Consider the following 19,599-nt stretch of genomic DNA (forward strand, 5'->3'; position numbering starts at 1 on the left):
ACCGATGCACCCATGCTGTTATAAGGAAGGATTCAAGACCCTTTCCGGTTGGTGTACATGTGCTAAGGAAAATGCTTGACCTCCCATCCGAGCTAGGAACTCAAACTAACTTCCCAGCTTGGCCGATCGATCCACGGATCGATCAATCTTCTGCGATTACGTGCCTGGGATCGGTCTGAACGATCCATGAGAGGTCGGATCGATCGGCGATCCGATCCGGTGTGTCTGGATCGGTCCGCAGACCGATCCGGGCACCTGGAGGCGCCGAGATGCTCTATGGCTTTGGATCGGTCGGTGACCGATCCATGAAATTTCCTCCGAAGCTCTCAGGCATTGGATCGGTCGGTGACCGATCCAGAGGATCTGATATCAGATCTCATGCCGATCGGTCGGTGACCGATCCGGTGGAGCACTCGCACGATCGGTGCGGCGCCGTCGATGTCGATTTCACCGAGAGTTCGATTTCAGCACTTTGGCGTGCCAAAACATCACACAATAGTTCTAAAACAATGAAGATACATTCTAGCATATAAGTACTAATGTTCTAAACATGATAAGCTAACAAAACATAGTTACTAAGCTAGAACAATTAGTAACAAGACTAAGTATCAAACTAGACATGATAAGTGCTAAACTGAAATAAAAACGTATAGATCCCAAGGATCTTTATTCCAGACCCCTTGCACACACACATCATCGTAGCATCGCCCTCCAGCCTCCGCTAATCCACTTTTCTTTTACCGGTATCTGCAGTATAAGAAAAGTAGTATCTGTAAGCCAATAAGCTTAGTAAGAAACCATCTACCTCACAAAACATGCAACGATGCGATTATGTTTTTAAAACATGCAGTTTGAAACTAAACTGAGCATGCAAGCATGGCATAGCATGGTATCACACAAAGCATGGTATAACATATAAACTAAACATGGCATATTTATAAACTGAGCATGAACTGAACTAGTCATGCATATATCTAAATCTGTACACGAACTCAAATCATGTAAACTGAACCTGAACTGAACTGAACGCTAAATTTGTGTTCTCATCATTGGTTTCAAATTTGAAAACTATACATATAGTAGATGAAAATACTAAACATGCTGTTGGGCCGCGCGCATCCCTACGAGACCCGGGATTGCAAGTTCCGAATCCAGCAGGGTTACTAGGTTATCTGAACCTAGGAACGACTGTGGGAGTCCAGCCCATGGATATCTGATCCAGACAGTGCCAACTGAATAAAAGTAAAATACTGAATACTGTTTTATTTTACTTTGCTGTTCTAGGTTATCTGAACCTAGAGCTAGGTTATCTGAACCTAGAGGCTACTGTGGGAGCCTACCCAATGGATATCTGATCCATATAGCTGTGATAACTGATAACCAACTGAATAAAAATGTTTCTAATATATTTTACATGCTGTTAGGACGCCTATTGGTGCATCCTTCTGAACTGGGCATTCTACCGAATGCTTGGTGTGCACTAAAAACACACCCTAAAACTGAGAACTGTAAAATTACTGAACTAACGCCAAAACTAACAAGCGAGAGCAATTATACTGCAGGTGAGGGGTTTCTTACCTCAATCGCAAGGTTTTTCTTACGATTCTATTCGCTAGGTTTTTCCGGAAAACTGTCCGTTCGACGAACCGCTTCCGTCCTCGCGTTCCTCTCGCGGAGAAGGACCCTTTTGTGTTGGAGTCGTCGCCGGGAGATGTTCCCTTGGCCCTTGGGGCTTGGTGTACCGTGCGTGAGGGAGAGGAGAAGGAGGAGTCGGCGTGAGGGCGAGGGTGAGGAATAGGTCACGGTAAAACCAATATAAAATAACCCAAATCCCAACTTAAGTTTATATTTATATTAAGTGGTTTAATGAACCCAACTCTAATATAAATATATTTGGTTCTCCTTCCTTTCAGCACGGCCCTGCTGGGTTCACCGGTTACTAAACTTATCCGTAAACCATAGGTCTCGGGTTCGATTCCCGCCTAAGCTATTTTACGGTTCCAATTATTTTTGCTGCTTCCGCTACTCGGAAAATTCCGGAAAAATATCTAAAAATTCCAGAAAAATCATACTATATTTCTAAAACAAATTCTGGAATTTTTCGGGCTTTACAACTGAGCGGTTATTCTGCCGAAGACTCAGAAAATCCTGCCGACGTGTCATATGATACGCCCGGAGAAAATACTGACTCTCGAATGCCTCCATAAATCTCGTCCAGGTAATATGCTGCTCGCCGATAATCGAGCGCTGCGTGTCCCACCAGATCTCTGCCTCATCTCGTACCTCAAGTACGCAGTAGTAGACACGACTGGAGTGGGTGCCGCGTATACTAAAGGTGATATCACTAGTGGTATAATCGAGGTATGTACCTCTGAAGTTGAAACCGTCGGGATCTTATAATCTGACGTGCCTATAATATCCTGACGAGTCTGTCCCTGACGGGCAGGCTCGACCCTAGCCGAACTCTCTGAAGACTCTGTCTTCGGAGAATCTATCGTCCTCTTACGTGGTTGCCCACGTCTTGGTACTAGAATACGTGTAGGTGGCATATCTGTAAAGAAAATGTTACCCAGATATCACTACAAGTATAAGAACTATAAAATTACCTGAATTTACCTATTTACCGTCTGGAGATGTCCTGTCGCTGCTTAGCCCCAAACAGAACCTCGTCAAAATACCTCGGAATTCTGAATCGAAAAATCAACAGAATCCGTACAAATCTGAAAACACCCAGATAAACTCGTAAACTCCAGAACACGAGAAACAAGTATCAGAAATCTGCTCTGATACCAAATAAATTGGTATCAGATAAACCTCGAAAATCCAAAACGAAGAGCAAGTATCGTGAGTCTGGCTCTGATACCAAATAAATTGGTATCATATAAACCTCGAAAAATCTAGAATACGAAAAACTTGTATCACAGACCTGGCTCTGATACCAAATAAATTGTCACGCCCCAGGTAGTCCCTGTCCGAAGAAATTTCGGCAGCATCTCCCCTGTACGGGTGACAATATGAAGCTCTGTATACATATATCAATACCTCGCCCACACTCGGCCGGAACAATACAGACAAATAGTAAAACAATCCACGCAGTTATATTCAATATTTCTACACAGATATAATATGAACAATCCACGCAGTTATATAAAGAAAAGATGATATAGAAATCAACGAAGATATACGTACACATCCTACTCCACTACAATGAAGAAACGAAAATCCACGAAGTAATGAAATATTCGCAGCGGAAAACAAAAGTAGTAAACCCAATGTGCGTCATAAAGTCCACAATACAAAACCCACATCACAAGTATATAAGATGCAAAAACAAAACAAATCCCGACAACAGGCAAATCCTCGCGATAAAGGGGCTAGCGACTGGAATCTCTCCTGACGGCCTCAACCTGAAAAATAGTAACAACGGGGTGAGTTCAAAGAACTCATTAGGTAATCCAATAGATATGTACAGCAGCATATAACTACCAATAATATCCTAAGGTACAGTCTCCTAAACCATAGGACCTACAGTACAGTCTCCTAACAATATAACAGGTATGCATAGCTGAATAAACTGTAATGAGTAACCAGAAGCATGTAATACAGTTTACAGCAAGAATAATAAGAAATGCATAACTGAAATAAACTGTACTCACCTGCGAGGCTTGGGCGAATGACTGTGGACATACACAGATAAAGATAGTCAGAACAAATACGTATGTATCCTGTATGCATGTCAATCATATGCAGTCACCCAAGTGCATCATCCAATATGCAACAATCACAATAAATGCAATCTGTGCATATGATGCAATATGACATGGTCACCCCTGACGCCAGTCTGTATCTCACACACAATGGTGAGACCGCGTGGGTAGGGCTGTGACACCGTGCACTCTGCCGTCACTACCCCTGAAGAGTGACCGAGTGGACGGGATGCTGTCGGAATACACCTATCCTCCTACCTCAAACATAGTGAGGGAGCGCAATGCTCTCAACTCCCGGTACGCGATGACGGGGAGGGATCCCGGCTGCAACCCCGCTGTATCGTGCTACCCATGAGCACCCCGGCGGTGCACCACCGAGCAACCTGCCATACACACCCTGAGTGCTGTGCCACTACCTATGAAGTAGACACGTTGTATGCAGGCCCTCATGTAGCCGGCCGACGAGCTCAACAATAATGGAGTCGTCCATCGCCCAGCATGCAATCATGCGGTATGGTGCATGCGGCTACAAAATGTCATACCTGAACGTATCCCCCTCCATATACGTAGGTGCCAAAAAGGTAAACGCAGATATATAACAGAGATATAAACAACATGAATCCAACAATATATAACAAGTATCTCCAGCATCTAATCATGGGTAGATAAGCACTATAAGTAATCATAACCACGAACACATATACACATGATAAGAGATAAAAGTAAACCAGACTAATGTAAAGCATCTAACAGTAGAAGCATGTGATAGGTATCAACTAAGCTAAGACCAGGGAAGAAATAAATCTACCACCTATCACTAGTAACTATATATAAACTATACATATCATAAGACAGTATCAAAAGATAAGTCAAAGGGTACCCGCCTGCAGGTATCGAATAAACTATAACCGGGGAAGTGATAAATCTACCAATCACTAGTAAGTATATATAAACTGCACATATCATAAGACACTATCAAGAGATAAGTCAAAGGGTACCCGCCTCAAATAGAAGGTACAATCCCAAATCCGAAGTCAACGTCGAGACGCCTGTCTCGAATCAGAATCCTGTGTCAAACAACATATATATTTTATTTTGCTAAATCCAAATGAAATAGCTAAATAAAATTCCCAAAACTAAATTAGGGCAAAACCCTAATCACCACAATCACAACTTATCAATTTAAATCTAATGGTCGATTAGGGTTAGTTACCTAATCCCTAATCACCAATTAGATTATAAATCCAACGGTTGACTAGGATTAATTACCCTAACCCTAACCATTCCATTAGATTTATTCTACACAATTAAATCTACACAATTTAACAACTAATTACAACCTCACTGGAACCAATCCTCTGTTCGGATCAAGAAAGATCAAGAGATCACAGATCAAATAGAAGATCAATAATGGAAATCAAAGATCACACACCATGATCTACACTAAGATCAATTATCCTATTCCTTACCTCAAATCCAAGGTGATCACCAATAGATCACAATCAAAGGTGTTGCTGCCGGTTAGGGAAAGCTGCTGGATACACCTCAAAGATCACAACTCCAGCATCACAGCAACAGAATCTCACTGGATTGGATTCAATCGGATCGAGAATTAACAATTCAACACATCAATCCTAATTCATCAACATGTATCAATTACTCCTCAACATACCTCAATTGAGCTGTTGGAAAACAAAGTGATCTGTTGGACCAGACAAGATCCTCAATTAGCAACCGCTGTTGATTGTTGAAACCAAAGGAGCTACTGGTTGAGGTGCTGCCGGAACCACAATTCCAGATCCACAGGACACTCAACCTCACCGGAAATCAATCGGATCACAATCAAGAGATCAAGCATCAACACCTGAAGTCTCCGCCCTACAGCCCAAGCACCACTCACTGGTCTCAACCTCTTCAACCGAATTCCCCAATCAGCCGCAAGAAGAGGAGGACCAATCTGATCGGGAGAAAAATCCAGCACAAGAAGAGTCAATACCGAAATAAGAACCCTAATCTAGCTAGAATCCATGAATCAACACAGATCTAACGAAGCCTTACCTCTCTAGATCACCTCCAGATGGCATCACTGTCTGATTCGGCTAGAGAAGACGCAGATCGCTCCATGAATAACTAGAGGAAGATGAATGAGGGAGTCGGTAGGTTGGGAGATGACACGAACCTTGTTCCTCACCGTGCCCTAGCCACCAAGGGGTCGTCGAACCAACCACGAGAGAGACGGCCTCGGGGCGACGGTCTTCCTCGGCACCGTCAAGATCCGGCGATGAGCTCCTCAGGATCGGCGGTGAAGGCGAGAGAAATCGAGAGAGATCGGGCGAGAGGAAGAAGAGAGGATTCGGCTCAAGGAGGAACCGAGAGAGGGAGTCGGGGAAGAAGAGGAAATCGCAGTGAAGAGGAGGGTCGGGTTCGGCGTTTGGGAGAAATAAAAAGAAAATGAAAATGTTTTATAAATAAAACATTTCCTCCATTACGGGTATCCCAAACAGGCTTTATCCGCGATCGAAATTAATCCCCTCAAAACTCGTCGTACGAGCTCCGAAAAATTCCCAGAAAATTTCTAAAAATTCCAGAAAAATTTTTATAAGGCTATTTCTGAAATAACCCTATTTATTAAATTTTTCCGAGATCTCACACCTGCTGCTTGCTACCTAAGTTAGGTGACTTCTTGGGCGTTCAACGACTCCTCACAGCAACCAGTGTGATAACCTAACAAGGGGATGGTAAAGTATCTGCTCGGGAGGTCAAGCCAGCAACGCACATACCGCATATCGAGGGCCATAAAAATCAAGGAAACAAAGAAAAACCTGAATAAATTGAGACAAATCAGAGGAAAACCAGCTCAAAGCTGCTCATCTCAATCGACCCGAAGCAATCACCAAAGAGAACACCCAAAAATCCTCCTAGTCCCACAAAAAAGAGGAATAACGCGAGAAGGAAAAGAAAGAGGCCGAATCTTCGAAGAGTTAGTACCTCGTTGACACATTGAGTTGCCGGAGCTTCGGTCCTCGGCTGGACACCGCCGATTGAAGGAGGAAGCGAAAAGAAGAAAAACGCACCTCGGGACAAAGCCTGGTCTGGGCTGCTAGCGAGCCACGGCGATCGCGAACTTGTGACCGGCGTGGACTGGAAGGAGAGAAGATGGCGGTCGCCGTCACGTAGAAGATCGCGATTAGGGTTGGCGCGGGTTTTTGGTGGCGGTGCGCATGATGTGGTAAAAAGAAAATGAAATTAATGAAGAATAGTTGTTGCAACATATAGTTTGTACAAAATTGTAATTTTATCCTTACTATTTGAATAAATCCATCCATCTTAAAATACACCACAAATTTTATCTTAGAGATAAACATTAAGGGATATAAATTTCACTTTATCAATGAAAATAAGCACAAATTAGAAGACAAAACTATCCTTGAAAATAGGTAAATAACTATGTTTGACTATTTTTTTATAAAATAATTTTTAAAGACAATATAGTTTTAGACACCAAATTAAAATATGCACATTAAAATGTAAGCAACGCTAATAGACAACGGTTGATTAAAACTGTTGTCGTATGCCAAATAAAGATTTCTCATATACAACAATTTTAAAAAATCGTTGTCTTATGTATGTCAAAGACAACGATTTTTTAAACATTGTTGTCTTTTTTCAAAAAACACGACCAACAACAACAGTTTTCAATAAAATCATTGTTAAATGACAAAAAGACAACAGTTTCTCAAAAAATTGTTGTCTATTAGGTGTGGTTAAATCTAAAATTTCTTGTAGTGGGATTTCTTCTTATAAAATTTTATAACAAAAAAATATATATTTCCTTCCTTATAGGGGTCGGCCACCCTTGCTTGGTGCCCAAGCAAGGGGCCGGCCAATAGGATTAAATCATCATCCAATCAAATATATGATTGGTGATTGATTCAATCAAGAGGAAAGAAAAGGAAAAATTAAAAGGGAAAAGGAAAAACATGAGGAAAATTTTAATTTTTTGTAAAAAATTTTTCCTTATTTACCTTGGGCAAGTATTATAAAAGAAGGGGAAGAGAGGCTTCATGAGTTAATGGTTTTTTTTCTCTCTTCTCTCTAGTCTCCTCCTTAGGGCCGGCCCCTAGCTCTTTATCATGCTAGGGCCGGCCACATATTGCTAGTGGTTCTTTTAAGTGGCCGGATACAAGAAGGAGGAGAAGGAGAAGAAGAAGAAGTCATCTAATTCTAGTCTCTTGCTTGTGGTCTCTCATGATGGCCGGATCTCTTCCCTTCCCTTTCCCTTGCTCTCTTTGGTTCCTAAATTGGTGGTGGTGGCCGGATTTTAGAGGAGGAAGAAGAAAGCTCTTTGGGTGGTGTTCATCTTGGAGTATCGTCGCCCACACGACATCCAAGGTGAGGTGAGGAATACGGCAGAAGATCTCGAGGTCATTAACATACAAAGAGAAGGTATAATTAGCAATTGTTTTTCGCATCATGCTAGTTATTTCTTTTTGTAAGAATTCCAAACACAAGAGGCATTAGATCTAGTTTTTCGAATTTATTTTTCTAGTTTGTGTTTTCTTTATTTTTCGAATTTGTGATTCGATTGTTCTTTTTGGATAACCTAGAGTTATTTAAGGAAATTAAATATTAGCTTTCCTTAAAAGGCTTTGTCTAGGCGGTGGTGGTTGCTCCCATATCCAAAAAGGTCATGTGCCTCGCCATGCAGTCCTGGAAGCCAATTTTAGAAATTAATATTTAATGGAATTAATAACATAGGTGGATTTGGATCAATAGTGTTAAGTTTCGCTTGCGATCCAAATCTAAACCATCAAGAACAGATAAGTTAAATTTGGAATCAAGGATGTTAAGTTCCGTCTGCGATTCCTAATTTATCTTCTAAAGAACACAATATATTATTTAAGGAAAGGTTCGACACTTGTACAAAATTTTTGTGCAGTGGAACCGGTACGTTTTCCTAGGACTAACCAACAATGGACCAAGCCTCATCCCGCCAAAGTTTAGGGGGAGTTCGCGCATTAGAAATGCAGAATGGAGGTATTCCTAAAAAACCAACTTTGAAATTCTTTTAATAATTAAGTACAGTTTTGTAGTTCCCAAAGATCAGTAAGGCTTATGTTGGATCGAGACCACGCTAGAGGGGGGGGTGGTGAATAGCGTTCGTGGCTATTTCTTTCGATTCGTAAAACAAATGAGTAAAAGCGCAGCGGAATGAAGAAATAACAAACACAGAGAGACAAGGAGATTTACTTCGTTCGGAGCCTAAGGCGACTCCTACTCGAAGGCACGCGATCCTTGATCGCTTTCCGTGGGTAACAAATATAAGCACGATAAAAATATTACAGACTAATTACAATTCAAAGCAGTAAACAGATTATACCGACAACAAAAACTAAATCTGAAGCTCCGGGTTGTCGGGGTGTCGTTGCAGCACTTTCTGGATCGAGTCGTTAGCAGCTTGTCGCAGAGAGATTGCTTAGAAAATTGTTGTTATGAAGCTGCACCTCGACCCTTCTTTTATATGAAGTTCCGGACGCATGGATCCCTTCCGGGCGCTTGGAGTGTGACGTGGCCAACCAACCAGGATGCTCCACGTGGCGAAGTCGCGGCAGGGATAAAGTTTGGTCCCGGGCGCCCGGACCTGTTCCGGGCGCCCGGACCTCCGGGCGCCCGGATCCATCCCGGGCGCCCGGACAGCCTTTTTCCAGCAGGTTCCTCACCTGCAAACAAAGGTTAGTCCGAGCAAAATCCCCTGCAAGACAGTGTTAGAATAAGATAAAACATTGTAAAGAAGAATTGACAGTCTTCGGACTGTCCGAGTCTGACTTCGGATTTCCAACCGGAAATCCTAGGTCGACCCGACGCCTACTGTTCCCTCTACGGGGAACGCGTCCTCACCTACTCCACTCAGGAGATTTACCTGTTGCCAGTCGATCCTCCAGATTGACTGGACTTTTGCTTAGCACTCGACGCTTCCGGACTTCCTGCTGGACATCCGCTTCCCGGCTAGTCCAGTCTTTCACCTGGTTCGCGACACCAGGACTTTCCACCTAGGGTTACCACCCCCTAGGATTTTTGCCTGAAGCCATCAACCTACCAAGACTTTCCGCATAGGGTTACCACCCCCTATGACATAGGGTTACCACCCCCTATGACATAGGGTTACCACCCCCTAGGATTTTCCACCTGCCTAACCGCAGCTAGGACTTTCCTGAAATACTCATTCAAACATGTTAGATCACACACTAACTTAACTTTAAATCCTTTGTCATTATCAAAACTAAGGTTCGATCGTCGGATGCTTCTGCACCAACAATCTCCCCCTTTTTGATAATGACAACCGAAATTCAATGTTAAGTAAAAATTATGCAGTTATATATAAGCACAAGAAGCGTGATATAAAAAATAAGCATAAACATAGAAATTCAATGTTAAGTAAAAATTATGTAGTTATATATAAGCACAAGAAGCGTGATATAAAAAATAAGCATAAACATAGCTCCCCCTTAATACAGGCTCCCTTTAAAATATTTTCTTTGAATTTCTATTTTATTTCTTTCTTTGAATTTTTGAATTTCTCTACTCTCCCCCTTTGCCATATATCAAAAATGAGCTAGTTTTGAAAAACCTAATTTTTCAAGACAGAATTTTAGCAGAAAACCTTTTAACTTAGGCAAGGAGCGAGGTAATATAGCAATATTTTTCAAAATTTTCAACCTCATAAATTTAACAAAGTTTTCAATCTTCAGGAATTTTCAACCTAAAAATTTTCACACAAAATTTTCAACTTCAGGAATTTTTTGGAAGAAAATATTCAGGTTTTTTTTTTAAAAAATTCCAAGGAAGATTTAAAAAAAAAAATTCAAAGATTTAAATAATTTTCTAAAAAAATTTTTAACTTGACGAATTTTCGAAAAGGTTTTAGCTTAAATAACTTTCTAAGAAAAAATTTTCAGAATAGAGGACACTTGAAAATTTGGAGAAAGTTTTTGAAAAGGCTGCTTTGAAATGTGTTTCAAAAATACTTAAGGCAAAGGAGAAGCGATAACCTTATTTGTTAATAGCTTGTCATTTTGTTTTAGTAAGGTATCAGAGCCCTAAAGTCCAAGCATGAGTAAAGATTTGGTTTTGATCAGGTATCAGAGCCCTTAAGTACAAGCATGCTTAAACTTTAATATTGCCTCTAGAGAACATCTTGCCAATTAGCTAAGTTTAGAAAATAATTTAACTAAGTTTAGTTAGAGAAAACTTAATTAAGCTTTGAAAACATTTAGCTTATAGAGGAGTTATAATTTGAAGGTCAGGTCATAAATAATTTTAATTTTAAATTTTAAATTTTTAAAAAAACTAATTTTAAAGAATTGAGTTTAGAATTTTGAAGATCTTGCCATTATTTTGAAGATTTTAAAATTAATTGAGTTTAGAATTTCAAATAATTTAATAATCTTCTGAAAAGGGTTTTGAAATTAATTTTTCAGGGGATTTTTCAAATGATTTGAAATGATTTTGAAAAGATTTCTCAAATAAATTTTAAAAGAATTTTGAAATTAAGTTTTAAAGATTTGAAATGATTCTGAAAATATTTCTCAAATAAATTTTTAAAAGAATTTGAAATTAAGTTTTAAAGATTTTGAAAAGATTTTTCAAATAATTTTTAAAGGAATTTTGAAATTAAGTTTTAAAGATTTTGAAAAAAAAATTCAAATAATTTTTAAAGGAATTTTGAAATTAAGTTTTAAAGATTTTGAAAAAAAAAATTCAAATAATTTTTAAAGGAATTTTGAAATTAAGTTTTAAAGATTTTGAAATAATTTTGAAATTGAGTTTAAAAGATTTTTCAAATAATTATGAAATTGAGTTTAAAAGATTTTTGAAATAATTTTGAAATTGAGTTTAAAAGATTTTTAAAATAATTTTGAAATAATTTTGAAATTGAGTTTAAAAGATTTTTGAAATAATTTTGAAATTGAGTTTAAAAGATTTTTAAAATAATTTTGAAATAAAGATTTTGAAATAATTTTGAAATTGAGTTTAAAAGATTTTTAAAATAATTTTGAAATTGAGTTTAAAAGATTTTTGAAATAATTTTGAAATAATAATTTTGAAATTGAGTTTAAAAGATTTTTGAAATAATTTTGAAATTGAGTTTAAAAGATTTTTAAAATAATTTTGAAATAATTTTGGAATAAAGATTTTTAAATAATTTTGAAATAATTTTGAAATTGAGTTTAAAAGATTTTTAAAATAATTTTGAAATTGAGTTTAAAAGATTTTTGAAATAATTTTAAAATTGAGTTTAAAAGATTTTTGAAATAATTTTGAAATTGAGTTTAAAAGATTTTTAAAATAATTTTGAAATAATTTTGAAATAAAGATTTTGAAATAATTTTGAAATAATTTTGAAATTGAGTTTAAAAGATTTTTAAAATAATTTTGAAATTGAGTTTAAAAGATTTTTAAAATAATTTTGAAATTATTTAGTTGAATTAACTTGATTTAAGTCAATTTTAATTTTAATTTCCTAGTTATCTCACCCGATCTAAATTTTCAATCAGGGAACCCTATAATTGTTGTGAGATGAATTATGGTTGATTTTAAGGGTCTGGTTTAACTTTGTGTTAGATTCAAGTTTAGCTTTGGGTTCAACAAGTAAGCATTCTTTGGATAAACTTCTGGGCTATGGTGAGTCACAAGGTACTCATTAAAGTAACCATGCCTTCGAGGTTTCCCAAATAGGCCTACCCATTGAGCTTAATACTAAACCTTGGTCTAACTAGTTAGGATCCATTTAAGGGTAGCTTCGGTCAGTTCCACTTAGCCAAACGTACCAGGTCGAAGCCATATCTTCCTAGACATGCCATGTCCAAGCTTCCCTAACGTACTATCATCCAAAAACTTCACCAGTACCGTGGGTCAAGTTAAACCTAGCCCATTTTATCTAACCTTAATTACCCTGCCGGGTAGTCTACTCTTGGTTACCCTTATCGGGTGGATTAAGTTCGGAGGTGCCAGATAATCTGGAGCCTTCCTTTGGATTTTAATTTGATTAAATTCGAATTTAACTTGATTTTAATTTTATTTAATTTAATTTTCATTTTAATTAATTTAATTTCGATATTTTGAATTTCTGAATTTAATTTCGAATTTTGAATTTTTGAATTTATTATTTAACTTCGAATTTTGAATTTATTATTTAACTTCGAATTTTGAATTTTATAGGTTAATTTTGAATAATTTTTTTTTAATTTAAATTTTTAATATCGTTTTTCTTTTTGCTCCCCCTGGATCATGGCCTCGATATGGTCTATCGAGGTAGTGTATTTGATCCTTCGGGACCCAGTATTGACCAAGTCCAACTTGATTGATCAATTTGGACTTGGGCACCCATGCTTGGACTGAGTTACTACTTTGTTTGTATATTAAGGATAAGTAAGATTTATATTTACTTTTATATCCCAGCCCAGTTCTATTGTAAATGACCCTTTGTGTCCCAAGAATTAAATCCAAGTTCTTGGAGCCCAAAGAAAACCGTTCTAAGGTAGTTTTTAAATCTTTAACCTGATTTTTTAGACTTAAATTTTCTTCCTCAAGTTTTTGAACTTGAGTTGGAAATTCAGTCTGACTCTGGTCAGGTAAGGGTTTAGTGTCAGCCACTTCTTTAAGGATAGTTATTTCCTTTAGAAGTGACTTAATTTTCAGGTTTGACTTAGCTAATTTGCGCAATAAATAACTAACTAAAATGTTTAACCGGGAGATGCTTATAGCGGGGTCTGGTCCTTCGGAAACGGATACGGATCCGTGGCTTTGCACCCGTAGCATGTAACTTCAAACTTCATCTTTGAGTTCTGTGAACCTTCCTTCATTTTCACTGCCTTCTTTAGATCTCTTTTGTTGAAGCCCTTCGTCTTGTAGAGCTTCTTTACGAGGTTTATCAACTCGGTTGTAATTTCAATGTCTTCATTGTCTGAGTCTGGTTCATTTTCCGACTCCGGTTCCGTTCTTCGTCGTGATCTCGGTTCCCGTGTTCGACTTGTACCTGCAACCAACGCAATACCTTTCTCGGTTGGCTGTGCATTAGTCTGCTCATGAAGTTCAAATTCACAAAATAGTTCGTCTAATTTTAATAAAGACAAGTCCTTGGAAACTTTGTAGGAATCTACCATTGATGCCCACAATGTATTCCTTGGAAATGAGTTTAAAGCATACCTTATGACGTCCCGATTCTCTATCTTCTGCCCGATTTTGTGAAGAGAATTGAGGATGTCTTGGATTCTCGCATGTAGGGAATTCGCCGTCTCGCCTTCCTGCATCTTTAGATTATATAATTTATTAAGTAAAAGATCTCTTTTACTTACCTTGGCGTCGTTAGTGCCTTCGTGGAGTTCGACTAGCTTTTCCCAGAGCTCCTTTGTGGAAGAGAACGGGCCGACCCTGTTGAGTTCTTCTTTGGAAAGGCCGCACTGGAGGGTGCAGGTAGCTTTGGCGTCGGCTTCCACCTTTTTTATTAGAGGGGCGTCCCACTTCTCGCAGGGAGTTGGTTTGCCGTCGTCATCAGAAGGTAGCTGAAGTCCCGTCTTAATGATCATCCATGTTTCGAACTGGATCTTCAGATACGTCTCCATTCTTCCCTTCCAGTAACCGAAATCATCTCCGGAGAATAGTGGGGGACGAACAGTACTGAACCCCTCTTGTTGAGCCATTTGTAATATGCAACAAGAACAACAAAAATATATGTTCCAAGACTAAGTCTTGGATTAGTAGTGCGGGAATAAAGAATAGTAATAATAACGAGCTCGAGTGGTGTTGTACCAACTTCGAGCAAAAGCCGATTCGATAAAAGAATTAGAATAAAGCTATAAGGCTAGATTCTAATTGACTCCGAAAAATATAAAATACCACGAAAAATTTGTTTTGAAAGGTGGTTGCACCAATTCAAAACGACCCCGCTCTGATACCAATTGTTGGATCGAGACCAAGGGGGGGTGAATAGCGTTCGTGGCTATTTCTTTCGATTCGTAAAACAAATGAGTAAAAGCGCAGCGGAATGAAGAAATAACAAACACAGAGAGACAAGGAGATTTACTTCGTTCGGAGCCTAAGGCGACTCCTACTCAAAGGCCCGCGATCTTTGATCGCTTTCCGTGGGCAACAAATATAAGCACGATAAAAATATTACAGACTAATTACAATTCAAAGCAGTAAACAGATTATACCGACAACAAAAATTAAATCTGAAGTTCCGGGTTGTCGGGGTGTCGTTGCAGCACTTTCTGAATCGAGTCGTTAGCAGCTTGTCGCAGAGAGATTGCTTAGAAGATTGTTGTTATGAAGCTGCACCTCGACCCTTCTTTTATATGAAGTTCCGGGCGCCTGGATCCCTTCCGAGCGCCTGGAGTGTGACGTGGCCAACCAACCAGGATGCTCCACGTGGCGAAGTCGCGGGAGGGATAAAGTTTGGTCCCGGGCGCCCGGATCCATCCCGGGCGCCCGGACAGCCTTTTTCCAGCAGGTTCCTTACCTGCAAACAAAGGTTAGTCCGAGCAAAATCCCCTGCAAGACAGTGTTAGAATAAGATAAAACATTGTAAAGAAGAATTGACAGTCTTCGGACTGTCCGAGTCTGACTTCGGATTTCCAACCGGAAATCCTAGGTCGACCCGACGCCTACTGTTCCCTCTACGGGGAACGCGTACGATCCTCCAGATTGACTGGACTTTTGCTTAGCATTCGACGCTTCCGGACTTCCTGCTGGACATCCGCTTCCCGGCTAGTCCAGTCTTTCACCTGGTTCGCGACACCAGGACTTTCCACCTAGGGTTACCACCCCCTAGGATTTTTGCCTGAAGCCATCGACCTGCCAAGACTTTCCGCATAGGGTTACCACCCCCTATGACCTAGGGTTACCACCCCCTAGGGTTTTCCACCTGTCTAACCGCAGCTAGGACTTTCCTGAAATACTCATTCAAACATGTTAGATCACACACTAACTTAACTTTGAATCCTTTGTCATTATCAAAACTAAGGTTCGATCGTCGGATGCTTCTGCACCAACAGCTTAGAGAAAGTAGAGTACCTCTGGACAAAGAAGGAGACAAGTAATTTCGTAGCCAACAGTAGAGTGGAATATCACTTATTAAGTGTATTACTGCCTCAAGAAGTAAATCGCACTGGAAGCTACACATCGACAAAGGATCTCAAGGAAAAGTTCTTGGAACTCCATGAAGGAACATCTGAAGTGAAGCTTACATGATGGGACATTCTTTGGAGCAAGCTAATGAACATTCATTTGGAAAAAGGTGAGAAGGTAGCTCAACTACATGCGAAGATCAAGGAGCTGATCATCGGACTGGTCAACCTCGGTGAAACGGTAACCAACCGGTGTTGGTGCGGGAAGCATCCGACGATTGAACCTGTGTTTTGATTATTTCAAAGGATTCAAAGTTAGGTTGTCGTGTTATCTAACATGTTTAAATGAGTTTGCAAAAAAGTCCTAAGTGTACTTAGACAAAAGTCTTAGCTGCGGTTAGGCAAGTGGAAAATCCTAGGGGTGGTAACCCTAGGTCCTAGGGGATGGTAACCTTAGGCAGAAAGTCTTGGCGGGTTGAGGGCTTCGCGCAAAAGTCCTAGAGGACTCTAGGTGGAAAGTCCTGGTGTCGCGAACCAGGTGAAAGACTGGGTGGGTCGTGGAGCGGATGTCCTAAACTCTCCTGAGTGGAGTAGGTGAGGACGCGTTCTCCGATGAGGGAACAGTAGGCGTCGATTCGACCTAGGGTTTTTGGTCAGGAATTCGAAGTCAGAATCGGACAGTCTGATGACTACCAAATTCTATGTCTTATTATGTCTGAACTTTGTTCTGCAGGGTATGTTAGACTAACGTATTTTGCAGGAAGTGAATTGGAGTGTTTGCCTCAAGTAACCTAGAGAAGCAACCTTGCAGGAAGGCGCGAAAGCGCCCTCATGGAGCTTGAGGGTGCCCTGGATACTGGTGCGAGGGTGCCCTCATAGAGCTTTAGGGGGCCTTGGACCTGGCGCGAGGGTGGCCTCATGGAGGTTGGGGGTGCCCTCAGGCGGATAGGTTGTGACCGGGTCGGAGCTCATCCACTCTGCGGATTCGACACGGATGAGGGCGCCCTCCATGCTATTGAGGGTGCCCTCCACAGGCTATAAAAGGTGGTCTCGAGCAGCAGCTTCGAACAACAACGAAATCGTAATCTGTCTTCTCCGTGCTGCTCCAAAGATGATCCAGAAAAGCTATAGCAAGACCCTGACGACCAGGAGTTTCAAACTTATTATTTTCTGTTGTCAGTATATACTTTATTATTGCTTTAGTTGTATTTCAAATTGTAATATTCCCATGCTTATAGTGATTGCCCAAAGTAAATGCTCAACGAGCGTGGCCCTTGGAGTAGGAGTCGTCCCAGCCTCCGAACCAAGTAAATCTTGGTGTTCATGTGTTTGTTATTTATTTTTTACTGCATGTTTTATTTTTTATTCTTTCGAAACGAAAGTGAAAGCCATGAGTGCTATTCACCCCCTCTAGCGCTTTCAATCCAATAATTGGTATTAGAGCGATATTGCTCTGAATCAGTACAAATTACCGTTCGAGCAATTTTTTGCTTTTTCGTCCGTTTTTTTAAAAATAAAACCTTACGCCTTTCGTTTTTCCCTCCAAAAGTATTTTTGAAAAATTTATTTTCATCTTTTCACTATTGGTCGGTATTAGCGAAATATCGCATTTTCAAAAATTTGTAATAATATATTTTTTAATATTTTATTAATATTTTATTATTTTCTTTAAAAAAATTAGTAAATTGCTATTTTTTTCTCCCGCACTACTAATCCAAGACCAAGTCTTGGGATATTTGGTTATTTTTCTTTTTGTGTGCGAGAATTTTCTCCTAAATGACCCATCAAAAGGGCTACAACACAGATCGTCCGCCACTCTTCTCCGGAGAAGATTTCGGATACTGGAAAGATTAGATGGAGCACCAACTGAAAACCCAAGTGGAGATATGGATCATAGTTCAGATCGGATTTATAACCCTCACCGAAGGAGGTGTGCCCATCACCTATGACAAGTGGGATGCACAAACAAGAAGGAAGTTCGAGGCAAATGCAAAAGCAACATATACTCTCCTATGCGGACTAACAAATTCAGAGCTTGATCGAGTTGGAAAGTTCAACAATACTAAGGAGCTTAGGGAGAAGGTGATCAAGCTTCATGAGATTCCTTCAGAACCAGAAGACCAAGTTGAACTTGAGTTCGAATCAGAGTATGAATTTCCAAAGTTAACCTTCGAACCAAACTCAGAAGAATCAGATCAGACCGATTTCATAACACTGATGGCCAAAGAAGAGATAGCTAAATCTGAGTCCGAATTCGAGATGGCAACAGTCAAGGGGGAGAATCATATCATAGATCTAAAAGGTAAAATTGTAAATTCAAATTGTAAATTTCATATAACCTATTTTAAGTGTAGGGAGAGAGGGCACTATAGAAACAAGTGCCCTACTCATAAGATTCGGCCGACACAATCGGAGGAGAAGGAGAAATCGATCCGGAAAGGGAAGAAGCACATTGAATGCTCCAAGTACAAACGAACGGGTCACTGCAAATGACAATGCCCAGAAAGAAGAGCCAAAAATCCAGGGGGAGAAATCAAGGTAAATAAATTTACATTACATGAAAATCCAATTTTTTCAACGCATGTTTTTCCCCTAGCTAATTCTGCTTACTCTAGTATAGATTTCTCTAGAAAATTAGATATGCATGCTAATAATACAATGAATAAATTTGATTCAAATCTAAATAAGAATAACTCAAAATTATTGAATAAGAAATTAACTTTTAGAAAATTAAAGAAACAAAGTAATATTTTAAAAGATAAAATATATAAGTTCACTACAAGAAAAAAGCTAATAGACAACGCTTTAAAAGCATTGTCTATGTATAAGCATTGTTAAAAGCACTGTTGTTAAAAGTCTGCTCAAAGACAATGTTTTAAAAGCGTTGTCGTTTGTAGCAAAGACAACGCTTTTGCAACGTTTTAAAAGCGTTATCATTTTTTACAAAGACAACGCATAAAAAATGTTGTCTTTGTTAAAGACAATACATAAAAAGCGGTCTTTGTTAAAGACAATGCATAAAAAATGTTGTCTTTTTTAGCAAAGACAACAGTTTCACAATACATAAAAAAATGTTGTTTTTTTAAGTAAAAGATAAGAAGTTTAAACTATTATCTTTTAATACCAAAGACAAATAAAAGATAAATGAAAATAAATATATTTCAATCAACAACATATTATTAAATAAACAACTAAGATCAATATAGAAATTATCATCCTTACACTTCTATAACAAACATAATTACTTGCATACAAAGAAATTTTAATTAGGAGACACTCAAAACTACTCCTATCGACTATATCTTATTGCATGAACTTAAAGAATCTTGATAGATGCTACTTATCCTCTTGACTCGAATGTCCTTTACTCATTGGCTTTAACCATCTTCTCATTTAAATCCCAAAGTCTTCTTAATAGTTCTTTGTCGAAGTACTTTCCAGTTACACCCTTGAGGTTTGGATGCAGTACCACATAGCATGTAGTTGTTGCTCCTATAATCATCCATATCCAAGCTGTTTAGCTGGAGTTTCTGAATACCTCCATTCACTATTCAAAATATCTGAAAAGACACTGCATGTAAAATTTCCAAAATCTCAATATTTAATGAAAGTCAATAGGAATAAGCAAACGACATGTGAAATTTTCACAATCTCAACTTCTATCATCCAAGAAATCAAAACCTTATTTCAAAAAAGTTAAGAAATTGATGCATCAGAATAGAGTCAGCTGGAATAAAACTATCAACTAAACATAAAGGCAAACATAG

The 19,599-nt window shown here is 39.0% G+C and overlaps 1 long non-coding RNA gene across 1 annotated transcript; it reads right to left on the bottom strand.

Moving 5' to 3' along the window:
* Nucleotides 1–4,718: 4,718 nt before the first annotated feature.
* Nucleotides 4,719–5,519, bottom strand: LOC121977688. Its single transcript, XR_006111001.1, has 3 exons — nucleotides 5,380–5,519; nucleotides 5,177–5,292; nucleotides 4,719–4,774 (listed from the first exon to the last, which is right to left on the bottom strand). It is a non-coding gene; the product is annotated as an uncharacterized LOC121977688 (long non-coding RNA).
* Between the last annotated feature and the right edge of the window lie 14,080 nt (nucleotides 5,520–19,599).

This window comes from Zingiber officinale, chromosome 4B, assembly GCF_018446385.1.
Source record: "Zingiber officinale cultivar Zhangliang chromosome 4B, Zo_v1.1, whole genome shotgun sequence".
In the NCBI taxonomy this organism is placed as follows: Eukaryota; Viridiplantae; Streptophyta; class Magnoliopsida; order Zingiberales; family Zingiberaceae; genus Zingiber; species Zingiber officinale.